Below are 16,270 nucleotides of genomic sequence, written 5' to 3' on the forward strand. Positions count from 1 at the left end.
CCCAACAAGATTGAAAGATAAACACCACATACTTCCTCATGAGCTATAAAACATTGACACAATTCAGAGGTGATAAATTTTGAATTGTTTAAAGGTAGCACTCAAGCAATTTACTTTGGAATGGCGTAGAAATACCATGTAATAGGTAGGTATGGTGGACACAAATGGCATAGTGGTTGGCTCAAGTATTTTGGATGCATGAGAAGTATTCCCTCTCGATACAAGGTTTAGGCTAGCAAGGCTATTTGAAACAAACACAAGGATGAACCGGTGCAGCAAAACTCACATAAAAGACATATTGTAAACATTATAAGACTCTACACCGTCTTCCTTGTTGTTCAAACTCAATACTAGAAATTATCTAGACCTTAGAGAGACCAATTATGCAAACCAAATTTAGCAAGCTCTATGTATTTCTTCATTAATAGGTGCAAAGTATATGATGCAAGAGCTTAAACATGACCACAACAATTGCCAAGTATCACATTACCCAAGACATTATAGCAATTACTACATGTATCATTTTCCAATTCCAACCATATAACAATTTAACGAAGAAGAAACTTCGCCATGAATACTAAAAGCTAAGAACACATGTGTTCATATGCAACAGCGGAGCGTGTCTCTCTCCCACACAAGCATGATGTAATCCAATTTATTCAAACACAAACAAAAATAAAAGCATACAGACGCTCCAAGTAAAGCACATAAGATGTGACCGAATAAAAATATAGTTTCAAGAGAAGGAACCTGATAATTTGTCGATGAAGAAGGGGATGCCTTGGGCATCCCCAAGCTTAGACGCTTGAGTCTTCTTGAAATATGCAGGGGTGAACCACCGGGGCATCCCCAAGCTTAGAGCTTTCACTCTTCTTGATCATAGTATATCATCCTCCTCTCTTGACCCTTGAAAACTTCCTTCACACCAAACTTCTCATAAACTTCATTAGAGGGGTTAGTCCATAATCAAAAACTCACATGTTCAGAGGTGACACAATCATTCTTAACACTTCTGGACATTGCTCAAAGCTACTGGAAGGTAATGGAACAAAGAAATCCACCCAACACAGCGAAAGAAACAATGCGAAATAAAAGGCAGAATCTGTCAAAACAGAACAGTCCGTAAAGACGAATTTCTAATAAATACTTCCATTGCTCAGATCAGAAAACTCAAAACTAATGAAAGTTGCGTACATATCTGAGGAACACGCACGTAAATTGGCATATTTTTCTGATTTTTCTACAGAGAAAACAGCCCAGATTCGTGACAGATAGAAATCTGTTTCTGCGCAGAAATCCAAATCTAGTATCAACCTTCGATTAGAGGCTTCACTTGGCACAACAAAATACAAAACTAAGATAAGGAGAGGTTGCTACAGTAGTAAACAACTTCCAAGACACAAAATAAAAACAAGATACTGTAGCAAAATAACACATGGGTTATCTCCCAAGAAGTTTTTCTTTATAGCCATTAAGATGGGCTCAGCAGTTTTAATGATGCATTCGGAAGAAATAGTATTTGAAGCAAAAGAGAGCATCAAGAGGCAAATACAAAACACATTTAAGTCTAACATGCTTCCTATGCAAAGGAATCTTGTAAATAAACAAGTTCATGAAGAGCAAAGTAACAAGCATAGGAAGATAAAACAAGCATAGCTTCAAAAATTTCAGCACATAGAGAGGTATTTTAGTAACATGAAAATTTCTACAACCATATTTTCCTCTCTCATAATAACTTTCAGTAGCAACATGAGAAAACTCAACAATATAACTATCACATAAAGCATTCTTATCATGAGTCTCATGCATAAAATTATTACTCTCCACATAAGCATAATCAATTTTATTAGTTGTAGTGGGAGCAAATTCAACAAAGTAGCTATCATTATTATTCTCATCAAATGTAGGAGGCATAGTATAATCACAACAAAATTTACTCTCCATAGTAGGTGGTACCAAAAGACCACTATCATTATAATCATCATAAATAGGAGGCAAAGTATCATCAAAGAAAATTTTCTCCTCAATGCTTGGGGGACTAAAAAGATCATGAAAACCAGCTTCCCCAAGCTTAGAACTTTCTATATTATTATCAACAATGGTGTTCAAAGCGTTCATACTAATATTACTACCAGCATGCAAATAAGATTCCATAGGTTTTTTAATTTTCGCATCAAACAATCCATGTTTTAAATCAGGAAATAGAAATAGAAGCTCATTCTTGTCCATTATGCCAAACTAGTGTAAACAAGAAACAAAAAGATGTAATTGCAGGATCTAAAGGAAATAGCTTTGAGTACTTACAACGACGGAAAATAGCTTGGTAGCCGAGGTCCGGAGTGTGAGTACCTTTTACCTTTCCTCCCCGGCAACGGCGCCAGAAAATAGCTTGATGTCTACTTCCCCCTCCTTTTCCTGTAGACAGTGTTGGGCCTCCAAGAGCAGAGGTTTGTAGAACAGCAGCAAGTTTTCCCTTAAGTGGATCACCCAAGGTTTATCGAACTCAGGGAGGAAGAGGTCAAAGATATCCCTCTCATGCAACCCTGCAACCACAAAGCAAGAAGTCTCTTGTGTCCCCAACACACCTAATAGGTGCACTAGTTCGGCGAAGAGATAGTGAAATACAGGTGGTATAAATAAGTATGAGCAGTAGCAACGGTGCCAGAAAATAGCTTGCTGGCGTGTAGTTGATGGTGGTAGTATTGCAGCAGTAGTAACGCAGTAAAACAGTAAACAAGTAGCGATAGCAGTATTTAGGAACAAGGCCTAGGGATTACACTTTCACTAGTGGACACTCTCAACATTGATCACATAACAGAATAGATAAATGCATACTCTACACTTTTGTTAGATGATGAACACATTGCGTAGGATTACACGAACCCTCAATGCCGGAGTTAACAAGCTCCACAATTAATGTTCATATTTTAGTAACCTTATAGTGTAAGATAGATCAAAAGACTAAACCAAGTACTAACATAGCATGCACACTGTCACCTTCATGCATATGTAGGAGGAATAGATCACATCAATATTATCATAGCAATAGTTAACTTCGCAATCTACAAGAGATCATGATCATAGCATAAACCAAGTACTAACACGGTGCACACACCGTCACCTTTACACACGTGCAGGAGGAATAAAACTACTTTAATAACATTGCTAGAGTAGCACATAGATAAATTGTGATACAAACTCATATGAATCTCAATCATGTAAAGCAGCTCATGAGATTATTGTATTGAAGCACATAGGAGAGAGATGAACCACATAGCTACCAGTACAGCCCCGAGCCTCGATGGAGAACTACTCCCTCCTCATGGGAGCAACAGCGGTGATGAAGATGGCGGTGGAGATGGCAGCGGTGTCGATGGAGAAGCCTTCCGGGGGCACTTCCCCGTTCCGGCGGCGTGCCGGAACAGAGACTCCTGTCCCCCAGATCTTGGTCTCGCGATGGCGGCGGCTCTGGAAGGTTTCTGTGGTTTTCGTCCAACTTGTCAGGGTTTTCGATCCAGGGGCTTTATATAGGCGAAGAGGCGGCGCAGGAGGGTCGAAGGGGCGACGACACCATAGGGTGGCGCGGCCAGGGCCTGGGCCGCGCCGGCCTAGGGTCTGGGGGCCCAGTGCCCCCCCTCTGGTCCTTCCCGGGTGTTCTGGATGCTTCCGGTGAAAATAGGAACTTGGGCGTTGATTTCGTCCGATTCCGAGAATATTTCGTTACTAGGATTTCTGAAACCAAAAACAGCAGAAAACAGGAACTGGCACTTCGGCATCTTGTTAATAGGTTAGTTCCAGAAAATGCACGAATATGACATAAAGTGTGCATAAAACATGTAGATAACATCAATAATGTGGCATGAAACATAAGAAATTATCAATACGTCGGAGACGTATCAACGACTAAACCAAGTACTAACATGGCATGCACACTGTCACCTTCACACTACGTAGGAGGAATAGATCACATGAATACCATCATAGCAATAGTTAACTTCATAATCTACCAGAGATCATAATCATAGCCTACGCCAAGTACTGACACGGATGCACACACTGTCACCATTACACCGTGCAGGAGGAATAAAACTACTTTAATAACATCACTAGAGTAGCACATAGATAAATTGTGATACAAAACACATTGCAATCATAAAGAGATATAAATAAGCACTTCACTATGCCATTCATAACAGTGAATAAGTATTCTGTGAAATATAGCCTAAGAGACCCACACGGTGCACACACTGTCACCTTTACACACGTGGGACAAGGAGTCTCCGGAGATCACATAAGTAAAATTCACTTGACTAGCATAACGACATCTAGATTACAAGCATCATCATATGAATCTCAATCATGTAAGGCAGCTCATGAGATTATTGTATTGAAGTACATAGGAGAGAGATGAACCACATAGCTACCGGTACAGCCCCGAGCCTCGATGGAGAACTACTCCCTCCTCATGGGTGACAGCAGCGGTGATGAAGATGGCGGTGGTGTCGATGGAGGAGCCTTCCGGGGGCACTTCCCCGTCCCGGCGGCGTGCCGGAACAGAGACTCCTGTCCCCCAGATCTTGGCTTCGCGATGGCGGCGGCTCTGGAAGGTTTCTCGTACCGTGGCTTTTCCCTCCCGAGGTTTTAGGTCCAGGGGCTTTATATAGGCGAAGAGGCGGCGTCAGGAGGTCGAAGGGGCGACCACACTATAGGGGGGCGCGGACCCCCCCTTGGCCGCGCCGGCCTAGGGTTTGGTGGGCCTGTGCCCCCTCTCTGGCGGTTCTCGGGTGTTCTGGATGCTTCCGGGCAAAATAGGAACCTGGGCGTTGATTTCGTCCGATTCCGAGAATATTTCTTTACTAGGATTTCTGAAACCAAAAACAGCAGAAAACAAAGAATCGCACTTCGGCATCTTGTTAATAGGTTAGTTCCAGAAAATGCACAAATATGACATAAAGTGTGCATAAAACATGTAGATATCATCAATAATGTGGCATGGAACATAAGAAATTATCGATACGTCGGAGACGTATCAGCATCCCCAAGCTTAGTTTCTGCTCGTCCCGAGCAGGTAAACGATAACAAAGATAATTTCTGGAGTGACATGCCATCATAACCTTGATCATACTATTGTAAGCATATGTAGTGAATGCAGCGATCAAAACAATGTATATGACATGAGTAAACAAGTGAATCATATAGCAAAGACTTTTCATGAATAGTACTTCAAGACAAGCATCAATAAGTCTTGCATAAGAGTTAACTCATAAAGCAATAATTCATAGTAGAGGTATTGAAGCAACACAAAGGAAGATTTAAGTTTCAGCGATTGCTTTCAACTTATAACATGTATATCTCATGGATAGTTGTCAATGCAAAGTAATATAATAAGTGCAATATGCAAATATGTAGGAATCAATGCACAGTTCACACAAGTGTTTGCTTCTTGAGGTGGAGAGAAATAGGTGAACTGACTCATCAATATAAGTAAAAGAATGGTCCTTCAAAGAGGAAAGCATCGATTGCTATATTTGTGCTAGAGCTTTGATTTTAAAAACAAGAAACAATTTTGTCAACGGTAGTAATAAAACATATGTATCATGTAAATCATATCTTACAAGTTGCAAGCCTCATGCATAGTATACTAATAGTGCCCGCACCTTGTCCTAATTAGCTTGGACTACCGGATCATCGCAATGCACATGTTTTAACCAAGTGTCACAATGGGGTACCTCTATGCCGCCTGTACAAAGGTCTAAGGAGAAAGCTCGCATTGGATTTCTCGCTATTGATTATTCTCAACTTAGACATCCATACCGGGATAACATAGACAACAGATAATGGACTCCTCTTTTATGCATAAGCATGTGGCAACAATTATTTTTCTCATATGAGATTGAGGATATATGTCCAAAACTGAAACTTCCACCATGGATCATGGCTTTAGTTAGCGGCCCAATGTTCTTCTCTAACAATATGCATGCTCCAACCATAAGGTGGTAGATCTCTCTTACTTCAGACAAGACGAACATGCATAGCAACTCACATGATATTCAACAAAGAATAGTTGATGGCGTCCCCAGAAACATGGTTATCGCACAACAAGCAACTTAATAAGAGATAAAGTGCATAAGTACATATTCAATACCACAATAGTTTTTAAGCTATTTGTACCATGAGCTATATATTGCAAAAGTGAATGATGGAAATTTAAAGGTAGCACTCAAGCAATTTACTTTGGAATGGCGGAGAAATACCATGTAGTAGGTAGGTATGGTGGACACAAATGGCATAGTGGTTGGCTCAAGGATTTTGGATGCATGAGAAGTATTCTCTCTCGATACAAGGTTTAGGCTAGCAAGGTTATTTGAAACAAACACAAGGATGAACCGGTGCAGCAAAACTTACATAAAAGACATATTGTAAACATTATAAGACTCTACACCGTCTTCCTTGTTGTTCAAACTCAATACTAGAAATTATCTAGACTTTAGAGAGACCAAATATGCAAACCAAATTAGCAAGCTCTAGGTGTTTCTTCATTAATGGGTGCAAAGTATATGATGCAAGAGCTTAAACATGAGCACAACAATTGCCAAGTATCACATTACCCAAGACATTTTAGCAATTACTACATGTAGCATTTTCCAATTCCAACCATATAACAATTTAACGAAGAAGAAACTTCGCCATGAATACTAAAAGCTAAGAACACATGTGTTCATATGAACCAGCGGAGCGTGTCTCTCTCCCACACAAGCATTTATTCAAACAAAAACAAAAAAAACAAAAACAAACCGACGCTCCAAGTAAAGTACATAAGATGTGATGGAATAAAAATATAGTTTCAAGAGAAGGAACCTGATAATTTGTCGATGAAGAAGGGGATGCCTTGGGCATCCCCAAGCTTAGATGCTTGAGTCTTCTTGAAATATCCAGGGATGAACCACCGGGGCATCCCCAAGCTTAGAGCTTTCACTCTTCTTGATCATAGTGTATCATCCTCCTCTCTTGACCCTTGAAAACTTCCTCCACACCAAACTCGAAACAACTCATTAGAGGGTTAGTGCATAATAAAAATTCACATGTTCAGAGATGACACAATCATTCTTAACACTTCTGGACATTGCTCAAAGCTACTGGAAGTTAATGGAACAAAGAAATCCATCCCACATAGCAAAAGAAGCAATGCGAAATAAAAGGCAGAATCTGTCAAAACAGAACAGTCCGTAAAGATGAATTTTATTGAGGCACCAGACTTGCTCAAATGAAAATGCTCAAATTGAATGAAAGTTGCGTACATATCTGAGGATCACTCACGTAAATTGGCATAATTTTCTGAGTTACCTACAGAGAATTTTTCCCAGATTCGTGACAGCAAAGAAATCTGTTTCTGCGCAGTAATCCAAATCTAGTATGAACCTTACTATCAACGACTTTACTTGGCACACCAAAACACAAAACTAAGATAAGGAGAGGTTGCTACAGTAGTAAACAACTTCCAAGACACAAATATAAAACAAAGTACTGTAGCAAAATAACACATGGGTTATCTCCCAAGAAGTGCTTTCTTTATAGCCATTAAGATGGGCTCAGCAGTTTTAATGATGCACTCGCAAGAAATAGTATTTGAAGCAAAAGAGAGCATCAAGAAGCAAATTGAAAACACATTTAAGTCTAACATGTTTCCTATGAAAAGGAATCTTTTAAATAAACAAGTTCATGAAGCATAATGCAACAAGCATAGAAAGATAAAACAAGTGCAGCTTCAAGATTTTCAGCAAAAAGAGAGGTGTTTTAGTAACATAAAAATTTCTACAACCATATTTTCCTCTCTCATAATAAATTTCAGTAGCAACATGAGCAAACTCAACAATATAACTAACACATAAAGCATTCTTATCATGAGTCTCATGCATAAAATTATTACTCTCCACATAAGCATAATCAATTTTATTAGTTGTAGTGGGAGCAAATTCAACAAAGTACCTATCATTATTAATTTCATCATCAAATATAGGAGGCATATTGTAATCATAATCAAATTTATCCTCCATAACAGGTGGCACCAAAAGGCTACTATCATTATAATCATCATAAATAGGAGGCAAAGTATCATCAAAGTAAATTTTCTCCTCAATGCTTGGGGGACTAAAAAGATCATACTCATCTAAACCAGCTTCCCCAAGCTTAGAACTTTCTACATCATTAGCAACAATAGCGTTCAAAGTGTTCATACTAATATGTTCCATGGGTTTTTTAATTTTCGCATCAAACCATCCATGTCTTAAATCAGGAAATATAATAAGAAGCTCATTGTTGTCCATTATGCCTAACTAGTGTAAACAAGAAACAAAAAGATGCAATTGCAGGATCTAAAGGAAATAGCTTCGAGTACTTACAACGGCGCCGAAAAATAGCTTAGTAGCCGAGATCCGGAGTGTGAGTACCTTTTACCTTTCCTCCCCGGCAACGGCGCCAGAAAATAGCTTGATGTCTACGCCCCCTCCTTTTCCTGTAGACAGTGTTGGGCCTCCAAGAGCAGAGGTTTGTAGAACAACATCAAGTTTTCCCTTAAGTGGATCACCCAAGGTTTATCGAACTCAGGGAGGAAGAGGTGAAAGATATCCCTCTCATGCAACCCTGCAACCACGAAGCAAGAAGTCTCTTGTGTCCCCAACACACCTAATAGGTGCACTAGTTCGGCGAAGAGATAGTGAAATACAGGTGGTATAAATAAGTAGTAGCAACGGCACCAGAAAAGTGCTTTGCCCAGGACAATAAACAAGCAGTAGTAACGCAGCAGTAGTAACGCAGTAAAAAAGTAAACAAGCAGCGATAGCAGTATTTAGGAACAAGGCCTAGGGATCATACTTTCACTAGTGGACACTCTCAACATTGATCAGATAACAGAATAGATAAATGCATACTCTTCACTCTTGTTGGATGATGAACACCATTGCGTAGGATTACATGAACCCTCAATGCCGGAGTTAACAAGCTCCACAATTCAATGTTCATATTTAAATAACCTTAGAGTGCATGAAAGATCAACACGACTAAACCAAGTACTAACATAGCATGCACACTGTCACCTTCACACTATGTAGGAGGAATAGATCACATCAATACCATCATAGCAATAGTTAACTTCATAATCTACCAGAGATCATAATCATAGCCTACGCCAAGTACTGACACGGATGCACACACTATCACCATTACACCGTGCAGGAGGAATAAAACTACTTTAATAACATCACTAGAGTAGCACATAGATAAATTGTGATACAAAACACATTGCAATCATAAAGAGATATAAATAAGCACTTCACTATGCCATTCATAACAGTGAATAAGTATTATGTGAAATATAGCCTAAGAGACCCACACGGTGCACACACTGTCACCTTTACACACGTGGGACAAGGAGTCTCCGGAGATCACATAAGTAAAATTCACTTGACTAGCATAACAACATCTAGATTACAAGCATCATCATATGAATCTCAATCATGTAAGGCAGCTCATGAGATTATTGTATTGAAGTACATAGGAGAGAGATGAACCACATAGCTACCGGTACAGCCCTGAGCCTCGATGGAGAACTACTCCCTCCTCATGGGAGACAGCAGCGGCGATGAAGATGGCGGTGGTGTCGATGGAGGAGCCTTCCGGGGGCACTTCCCCGTCCCGGCGGCGTGCCGGAACAGAGACTCCTGTCCCCCAGATCTTGGCTTCGCGATGGCGGCGGCTCTGGAAGGTTTCTCGTACCGTGGCTTTTCCCTCCCGAGGTTTTAGGTCCAGGGGCTTTATATAGGCGAAGAGGCGGCGTCAGGAGGTCGAAGGGGCGACCACACTATAGGGGGGCGCGGGCCCCCCCTTGGCCGCGCCGGCCTAGGGTTTGGTGGGCCTGTGCCCCCTCTCTGGCGGTTCTCGGGTGTTCTGGATGCTTCCGGGCAAAATAGGAACCTGGACGTTGATTTCGTCCGATTCCGAGAATATTTCTTTACTAGGATTTCTGAAACCAAAAACAACAGAAAATAGCAACTGGCACTTCGGCATCTTGTTAATAGGTTAGTTCCAGAAAATGCACAAATATGACATAAAGTGTGCATAAAACATGTAGATATCATCAATAATGTGGCATGGAACATAAGAAATTATCGATACGTCGGAGACGTATCAGGCTCCCCCTTGCCCCACTTTAGCATCTCTTCCTCCCACACTCTTCTCTCTCCCGAAAAAATTAACACCAGCTTTCTCTCACTCGTGTTTCTGCTCAAGAGCTCAAGATTTCTCGATCTCTTTGCTCAGCCCAGTTCATCGAAATTTGGCACATTTGCTCTCCGGTATGTGACTCCTCCGATTATCCAAGTAGAATTTTGTTTGGTTGAGTATATCTTGAATATTTTGCTGCTGTAGGTAACATGTTTAGTGAGCTTGCATGCTTGTTCTAAGTTGTATAAACTAGTTTTGATGCATGATTAGTACTCTAGCAACTTCCTATAGTAGTTTCCCTCAATTATATGTCACCAAATCAAATTTTATAATGTTTGTTGAAAATTTCAGAAAATGGAGTGGAATAGACATCAACTAAACCAACAAGAATTGGAGGTGCAACAAGTCATGAGAGTGAACCGCGAAGAAGGAGTATACCCCTCTTACTACCCGTGCACAGATTTCATGAGAAGTGCAGGAATCTTGGGAGATGTTCAGAATCTAATTTCTCGTGCAGGGTTGAATGATTTTGTTGACAGAGAACCATGCCAATATGCAAAATTGACTATGTCTGTCGTGTAGGATTTTAAGTTCAATTGGTCGCAATCTAACCCCATGGTTCAGTATAAAATTTATAATAAAACTGTCAACTTGCCATTCAATGATTTTTGTACAGCAATTAGAGTGCCGCAATGGGGATCATGCGAGAAGATAAGGGGATCGCCGCGAGAGCTCTTAAACCTTTTCGAGAGGATTTGTCATGGAAGGAGCTTCTCAGAGGATGGTGGTAAAATCAGTAGCATTCAACTCCCAGCTATCCGCTACTTTGCTTATTTCATTACTAAATGCGTTCTTTCTAGAAAGAATGGTAGTAAATTATCTATCCAGGATTTAGCTTTTCTAGCTGCTGCACTGCAAGGTAGTAAGGCTTATAATTTGGGTGCGTTGATAGCTTACAGACTTGCTACTAACCGTGAGAAAGGCGGAATTTGTGGAGGTCTCATCGCCTCTCGTTTACTAGCTTTGCATGGAGTAGAACCTCACCATCTTGATATTCAACTTCCCATAGAAAAACTTGACATAGTCTCCATGATTAAACATGAATTTGTTTCTGATTCATCTAATTTGGGTAACCTGTTTTACAAGATGACATTTTATAAGAAAGCTTGGAGAATAACTAAGAAAACTGAAAAACTAGTAAGATTGCCTGCGCCTGTTCTATTTAACCTTGATTCCAGGGACGATTGGTCAGTCACAGAAGGTGCACTGAATGCACACATAGAGGGAGGAGGCCATCATGCAAGAGACAACACGGAGGAGGCCGAGGAACACCTCGACTCGCCATCCAATGCAACAAGTTCTTCACATCAACATTTTGGACATGCGGAGCCTCCACGCTTTTCTTCTGCACAGGGACCTCACTATGACTACGCCATGTATGATCCACCGGCGTGGAACAGCGACCCTCGCTGGGGTTGAACTCCACTTAGGCCAAAAGCCTAAGCTTGGGGGGAGGTATACCGGCATCACTCATTCTTTTCCTATTATGGTTGCTGGATACTTTTATATACTTGTTTAGTTTCTTTGAGTGGTTTTCTAATGAGAGGGAGATGATATTTGGGGAAGTGCTGCCTAAAAACAGATTCTGGACTGTTACCAAAAAAATTCTCAAAAATAGCCAGGACGTTATTTTGCGAAGCCAATTTTTGTGCATTTTCCCCAGGTTGTTATCTAACTTTCATTAGTTGAACACTTTTCGATTTGAGCAGTGGAAGAATTTCTTTAAAATCGATTACTGTACTGCTATCAAGTTTGACGAATTCCTGCTGCTTTGTGTTTATGTGACTCTTCTAGTTTCCATTTTCTTGTTTTTGCTTTGTTTCTTTCCTAAAACACAAAAAGACCAAAAATATTTCTGTTGTTTCTCTTCACCATTTATTATTTTGGTTTCTTGCATTTATTTTATTTTATTTGCTATCGTTGGTTTGCTATAAGAAAATCCAAAAAGATTTTGCTTTGTTTGCTTGTTTTCTTTTGTTCTTGTTTCCAATTCGAAAACACCAAAAATATTTGCTGTTCTTCTTTGGTTTGTAAATTTCACTATGAGTTCAATGGTCTTCGGTGGCTGGAGCGTGGTTTTCATTTCATATTATCCAAGCTACACAAGTGAAAGGCAATAATGACGATCTACGGCAATTCGATTGTGGTGAGAGGCTGGTATGAACTCTATTTGTTTTCATTTTTGTACATATACTCATCCATGTGAGCATGCTTAGTTGGTTCATGTGAGGTATATGTCATTTGAGAAAGTCTAGTAGTTCATGATCTCTCATGTTTAGCTCCAATTTATTAATATGAGTAGCATGTCATGGATGCTTGTTTGCATTGTTTTATTCATGAATAGGTATGACATTGTGGTATCCTCCTCTGAATAATTCATTTGTATCGACTTGGCACATGCTCACGCATGCATATGACTGAACAAAAGTCAATTAAGTCTCGATGATTTACATTGCTTCAGAGTTCTTGTATCACTTTTATGCCTCCGTTAATTTATTTTGCCGCAAGCATGATTATGACAGTGACTGCTCTCTTGATTTGTCGCTCCCCAGTCTATTGCTAGCCTTCACTTATACTGAGCGGGAACGCTGCTCGTGCTTCCAAACACCTGAAAACCAAGTTGTTCCAAAGTGTCCACCATAAATACCTATGCATGGCATTTCAAACCATTCCAAGTAAATTCTCATGCGCTGCCTTTAAAACCTTCAAAATGCTTCTCAATTTGTGTTAATGTTTTATAGCTCATGAGGAAGTATGTGGTGTTTATCTTTCAACCTTGTCATTTACTCTTGACAGACTTTCATAATGGACTAGTGGCATATCCGCTTATCCAATAATTTTGCAAAAAGAGCTGGCAATGGGGTGCCCAGCCCCAACTAATAACTTCATTAATAATTCTCTTCACATGTTTTGCTCTGATTCATCAGTAAGCAACTTAATTTTGCAAATAGACACTCCTCCATGGTATGAGATTGATGGAAGGCACCCGAGGATTCGGTTAGCCATGGCTTGTGTAAGCAAAGGCTGGGGGAGTGTCTACCATAATAAAACTAAAGTACATGTGTAAACAAAAGAGAACAGGGATGATCTACCTTGCTGGTAGAAATAACGTCCTTCATGGGAGCCGCTCTTGAAAGTCTGGTTGGCGAGGTAGTTGGTGTACCCATTACCATTCGTTGACAACAACAAACACCTCTCAAAATGATTTTACTTCTGTTTAAAAAATGAAAAGCTCTAGCGCATGTTAATCCCTGCTTCCCTCTGCGAAGGGTCAATCTTTTACTTTTATGTTATGTCTCCATCCTTTCTTTGAGCACTTTCTTGAGAGCACAACTGTCATTCTTAGTATAATATGCTTGTCCCAAAATATGATTGACTGTGGTATAACCTTGATGCTTTTATCTTTGACAACCTCTATTTCTAGTCTTTCTATGAACCTCAGAGGTGCCTGGGCATTTATGTTTTGCTGTTCAAATTCGGGCAAGCGAGATACCACTTTATCATACTCTTTTATGAACATTGCAATCCTGCTTATAGACATGATTCATGATGCTTATTATTAATTGTTGGTACCTTTCCATGATTGATATATCTATTGGATGATCTTATTTGCATGTACCTTATTATGAACTAGCGGAGTGGTCCGCGCATTTGCGCGGCTAGATTTGCTATAGATAGTTCTTTAGATCATATTTGATTTTATTTGAACAATTGAAATTCAGTATTGCCAATGGTATATTTATTATATAATTCCAATACTTTCAAGAATATCAAATTTATTATTTGACCTTCCATGAGAATAGTCTTTGATTTTTGTGTCTTGATATTGGAATTTCGCCTTCATTTCATAAAAATCTCATATTTTAAATTTCTATTATCAAGAATGTGAAAGTTTAATTTGGTATTTCCCCAAACATATATAGAGATTATGCTGATGCATGGTGTTGTTCCTGAAATAACATCAAAGGTTGAGTGATGGCTTTTTGGCGTGTGAATGAGTCATGTAGATACTGTGTTCAACTCTATGTAGTCAAGCATGGATAGACTATGCAAAAGTAAATAAATAAAATCGGACATGTTATTGATCTGCACTCCAGTTCACCAAGTTTGAATATATAATAACGGTAGATGCTATTTGCACACACCTTCTAGTATGATTCGGCTATTTTCTACTTAGGCTATGGAAAAATGATTTAATAATAATTAATTAGGAGTACTTTAGAATATATAATATAAAGCCTACTATTATGTAAATAAATATGTACATAAAATTCGATTTTGTCCATCAAGACCATATCGAACGAAGCTTGTAAATTCATTAGTTCAATTGTTGGAAACCTACATTCTCATTAGTTGGGCTAAACGTTTGCCCCCTTTTAGTGAGCTCCATCATGTTTGTCTGTGCTATAATATTTTATGTTTTCTAAACAATTTTAATAGTAGTCACATATTTTCAAACGAAAAACAATAGTTGTCAATTGATAAAAATATCTGAGTTTTTTTGTGCTTTATGAGACATTTTCTCCCTCCCTGATGTAATCTCCCCTCCTGTGGGGCTAGTTGTATCTTTGTGCATATTAATATAAAATTTACACCGTAGGGGCTTCCCCTACGGTAAAGGTTTCAAAAAAATATCTGAGTAAATGATATAATAATAAGTGAAATCTCTAAATAATAATTCATGAGAAAACAAAGTTAGAAAGGAATATTTAGATCAACATGCAAGCATAACATAAAAATGTATTCGCAGATGTTAAAACATGAAACAAACATGAAGATGAAGTGTCTGTGGATATTACCAGAAGTTAATGGTAGCATTGTCATCCTAAATTTGCTGAACATCTCACTGTGGATATTATCATAAGCTAAGCTGATGGTAGTATTTTCATTCCTTGAATTTGCTGAACATCTCGTTGTGGCTTTGACCATCTAGGAGTAGTCAGTATACTGGATGTATAGTAGAATAATGCCATTACTTGTCGTGCTTTCTAATTATGGAGCGCATCATCGTTCGTTCAATGATCCATTGTTCCAAACATCAGGATTGCAACCATAGCTGTCATGTATCATGTCTTCCGTATGTACTGGATGTATTAGAATAAGGCCTCCATTTGATAAAAAAAATCCGGATGGCCATTGTGGCATGTATATCATTTCTTCAGTTTTCCAATCTTTTGTTAGATCAAAAATACCAGTATTAGCACTGTGGCTGCCCTCTTCAGTTTGCCATTCATGCCTTGGATGACCAGTGCACCATGATTGCCAGGGCGTGGTTGCAGAAAGCCCTAGAGTTAGTTCAGAGTTGACGATCCTTACCTCTACAGTTCTTTGTATATGGATATGACAAATAATTGTATATTACAAAGCTTGGTGTTTGTCTTGTGCACGTGATTATGCCTGTAGTAAATCGACTGCATATCTCTTACCACAAATTAGTTGAACCATAGTTGATATTAAAGTCATACAGAAAATAGTATTGTTGCTGCTGGGGATTACTCACATTTCTGAGTAAAATGCATGCATTCCATTTCCATATATTTTTATAAAATTTGTATCCCTAAGGCAAGGGAAGTACGCAATAATAAGCACTCTATATTTTCTCTATCCTTTTACCGAAGCGAGCCCATCGAATACATTGATAATTTATTAAGATGCTAGCATTTTTGTGTACGATTTAATCAAACCATATAATGTGGGAAGTATCGCATGAGAAGGGAGCCAATACAATAAGGTATAAGATGCCTTCCACATAAAGAAGATACAATAAATTCAAACGAAGTAGCACCCAGAACTTTTTAGTATTTAAAATTTAAGGAAAATAATCATGTCACTATGGAAAAAACTGATATATAGACTTACGTCAGTAAAATAAGCTATAAACATGTATACACCTATCTTTACTGATTGACCAATATAATCTAAAATATAATCCTATAAAGGTTCATACATTTACTGGTTATCATCTTTATGAACACCATTGTAAAACACACTG

Source organism: Lolium perenne, chromosome 7 (genome assembly GCF_019359855.2).
Source record: "Lolium perenne isolate Kyuss_39 chromosome 7, Kyuss_2.0, whole genome shotgun sequence".
NCBI classification, from domain to species: Eukaryota; Viridiplantae; Streptophyta; class Magnoliopsida; order Poales; family Poaceae; genus Lolium; species Lolium perenne.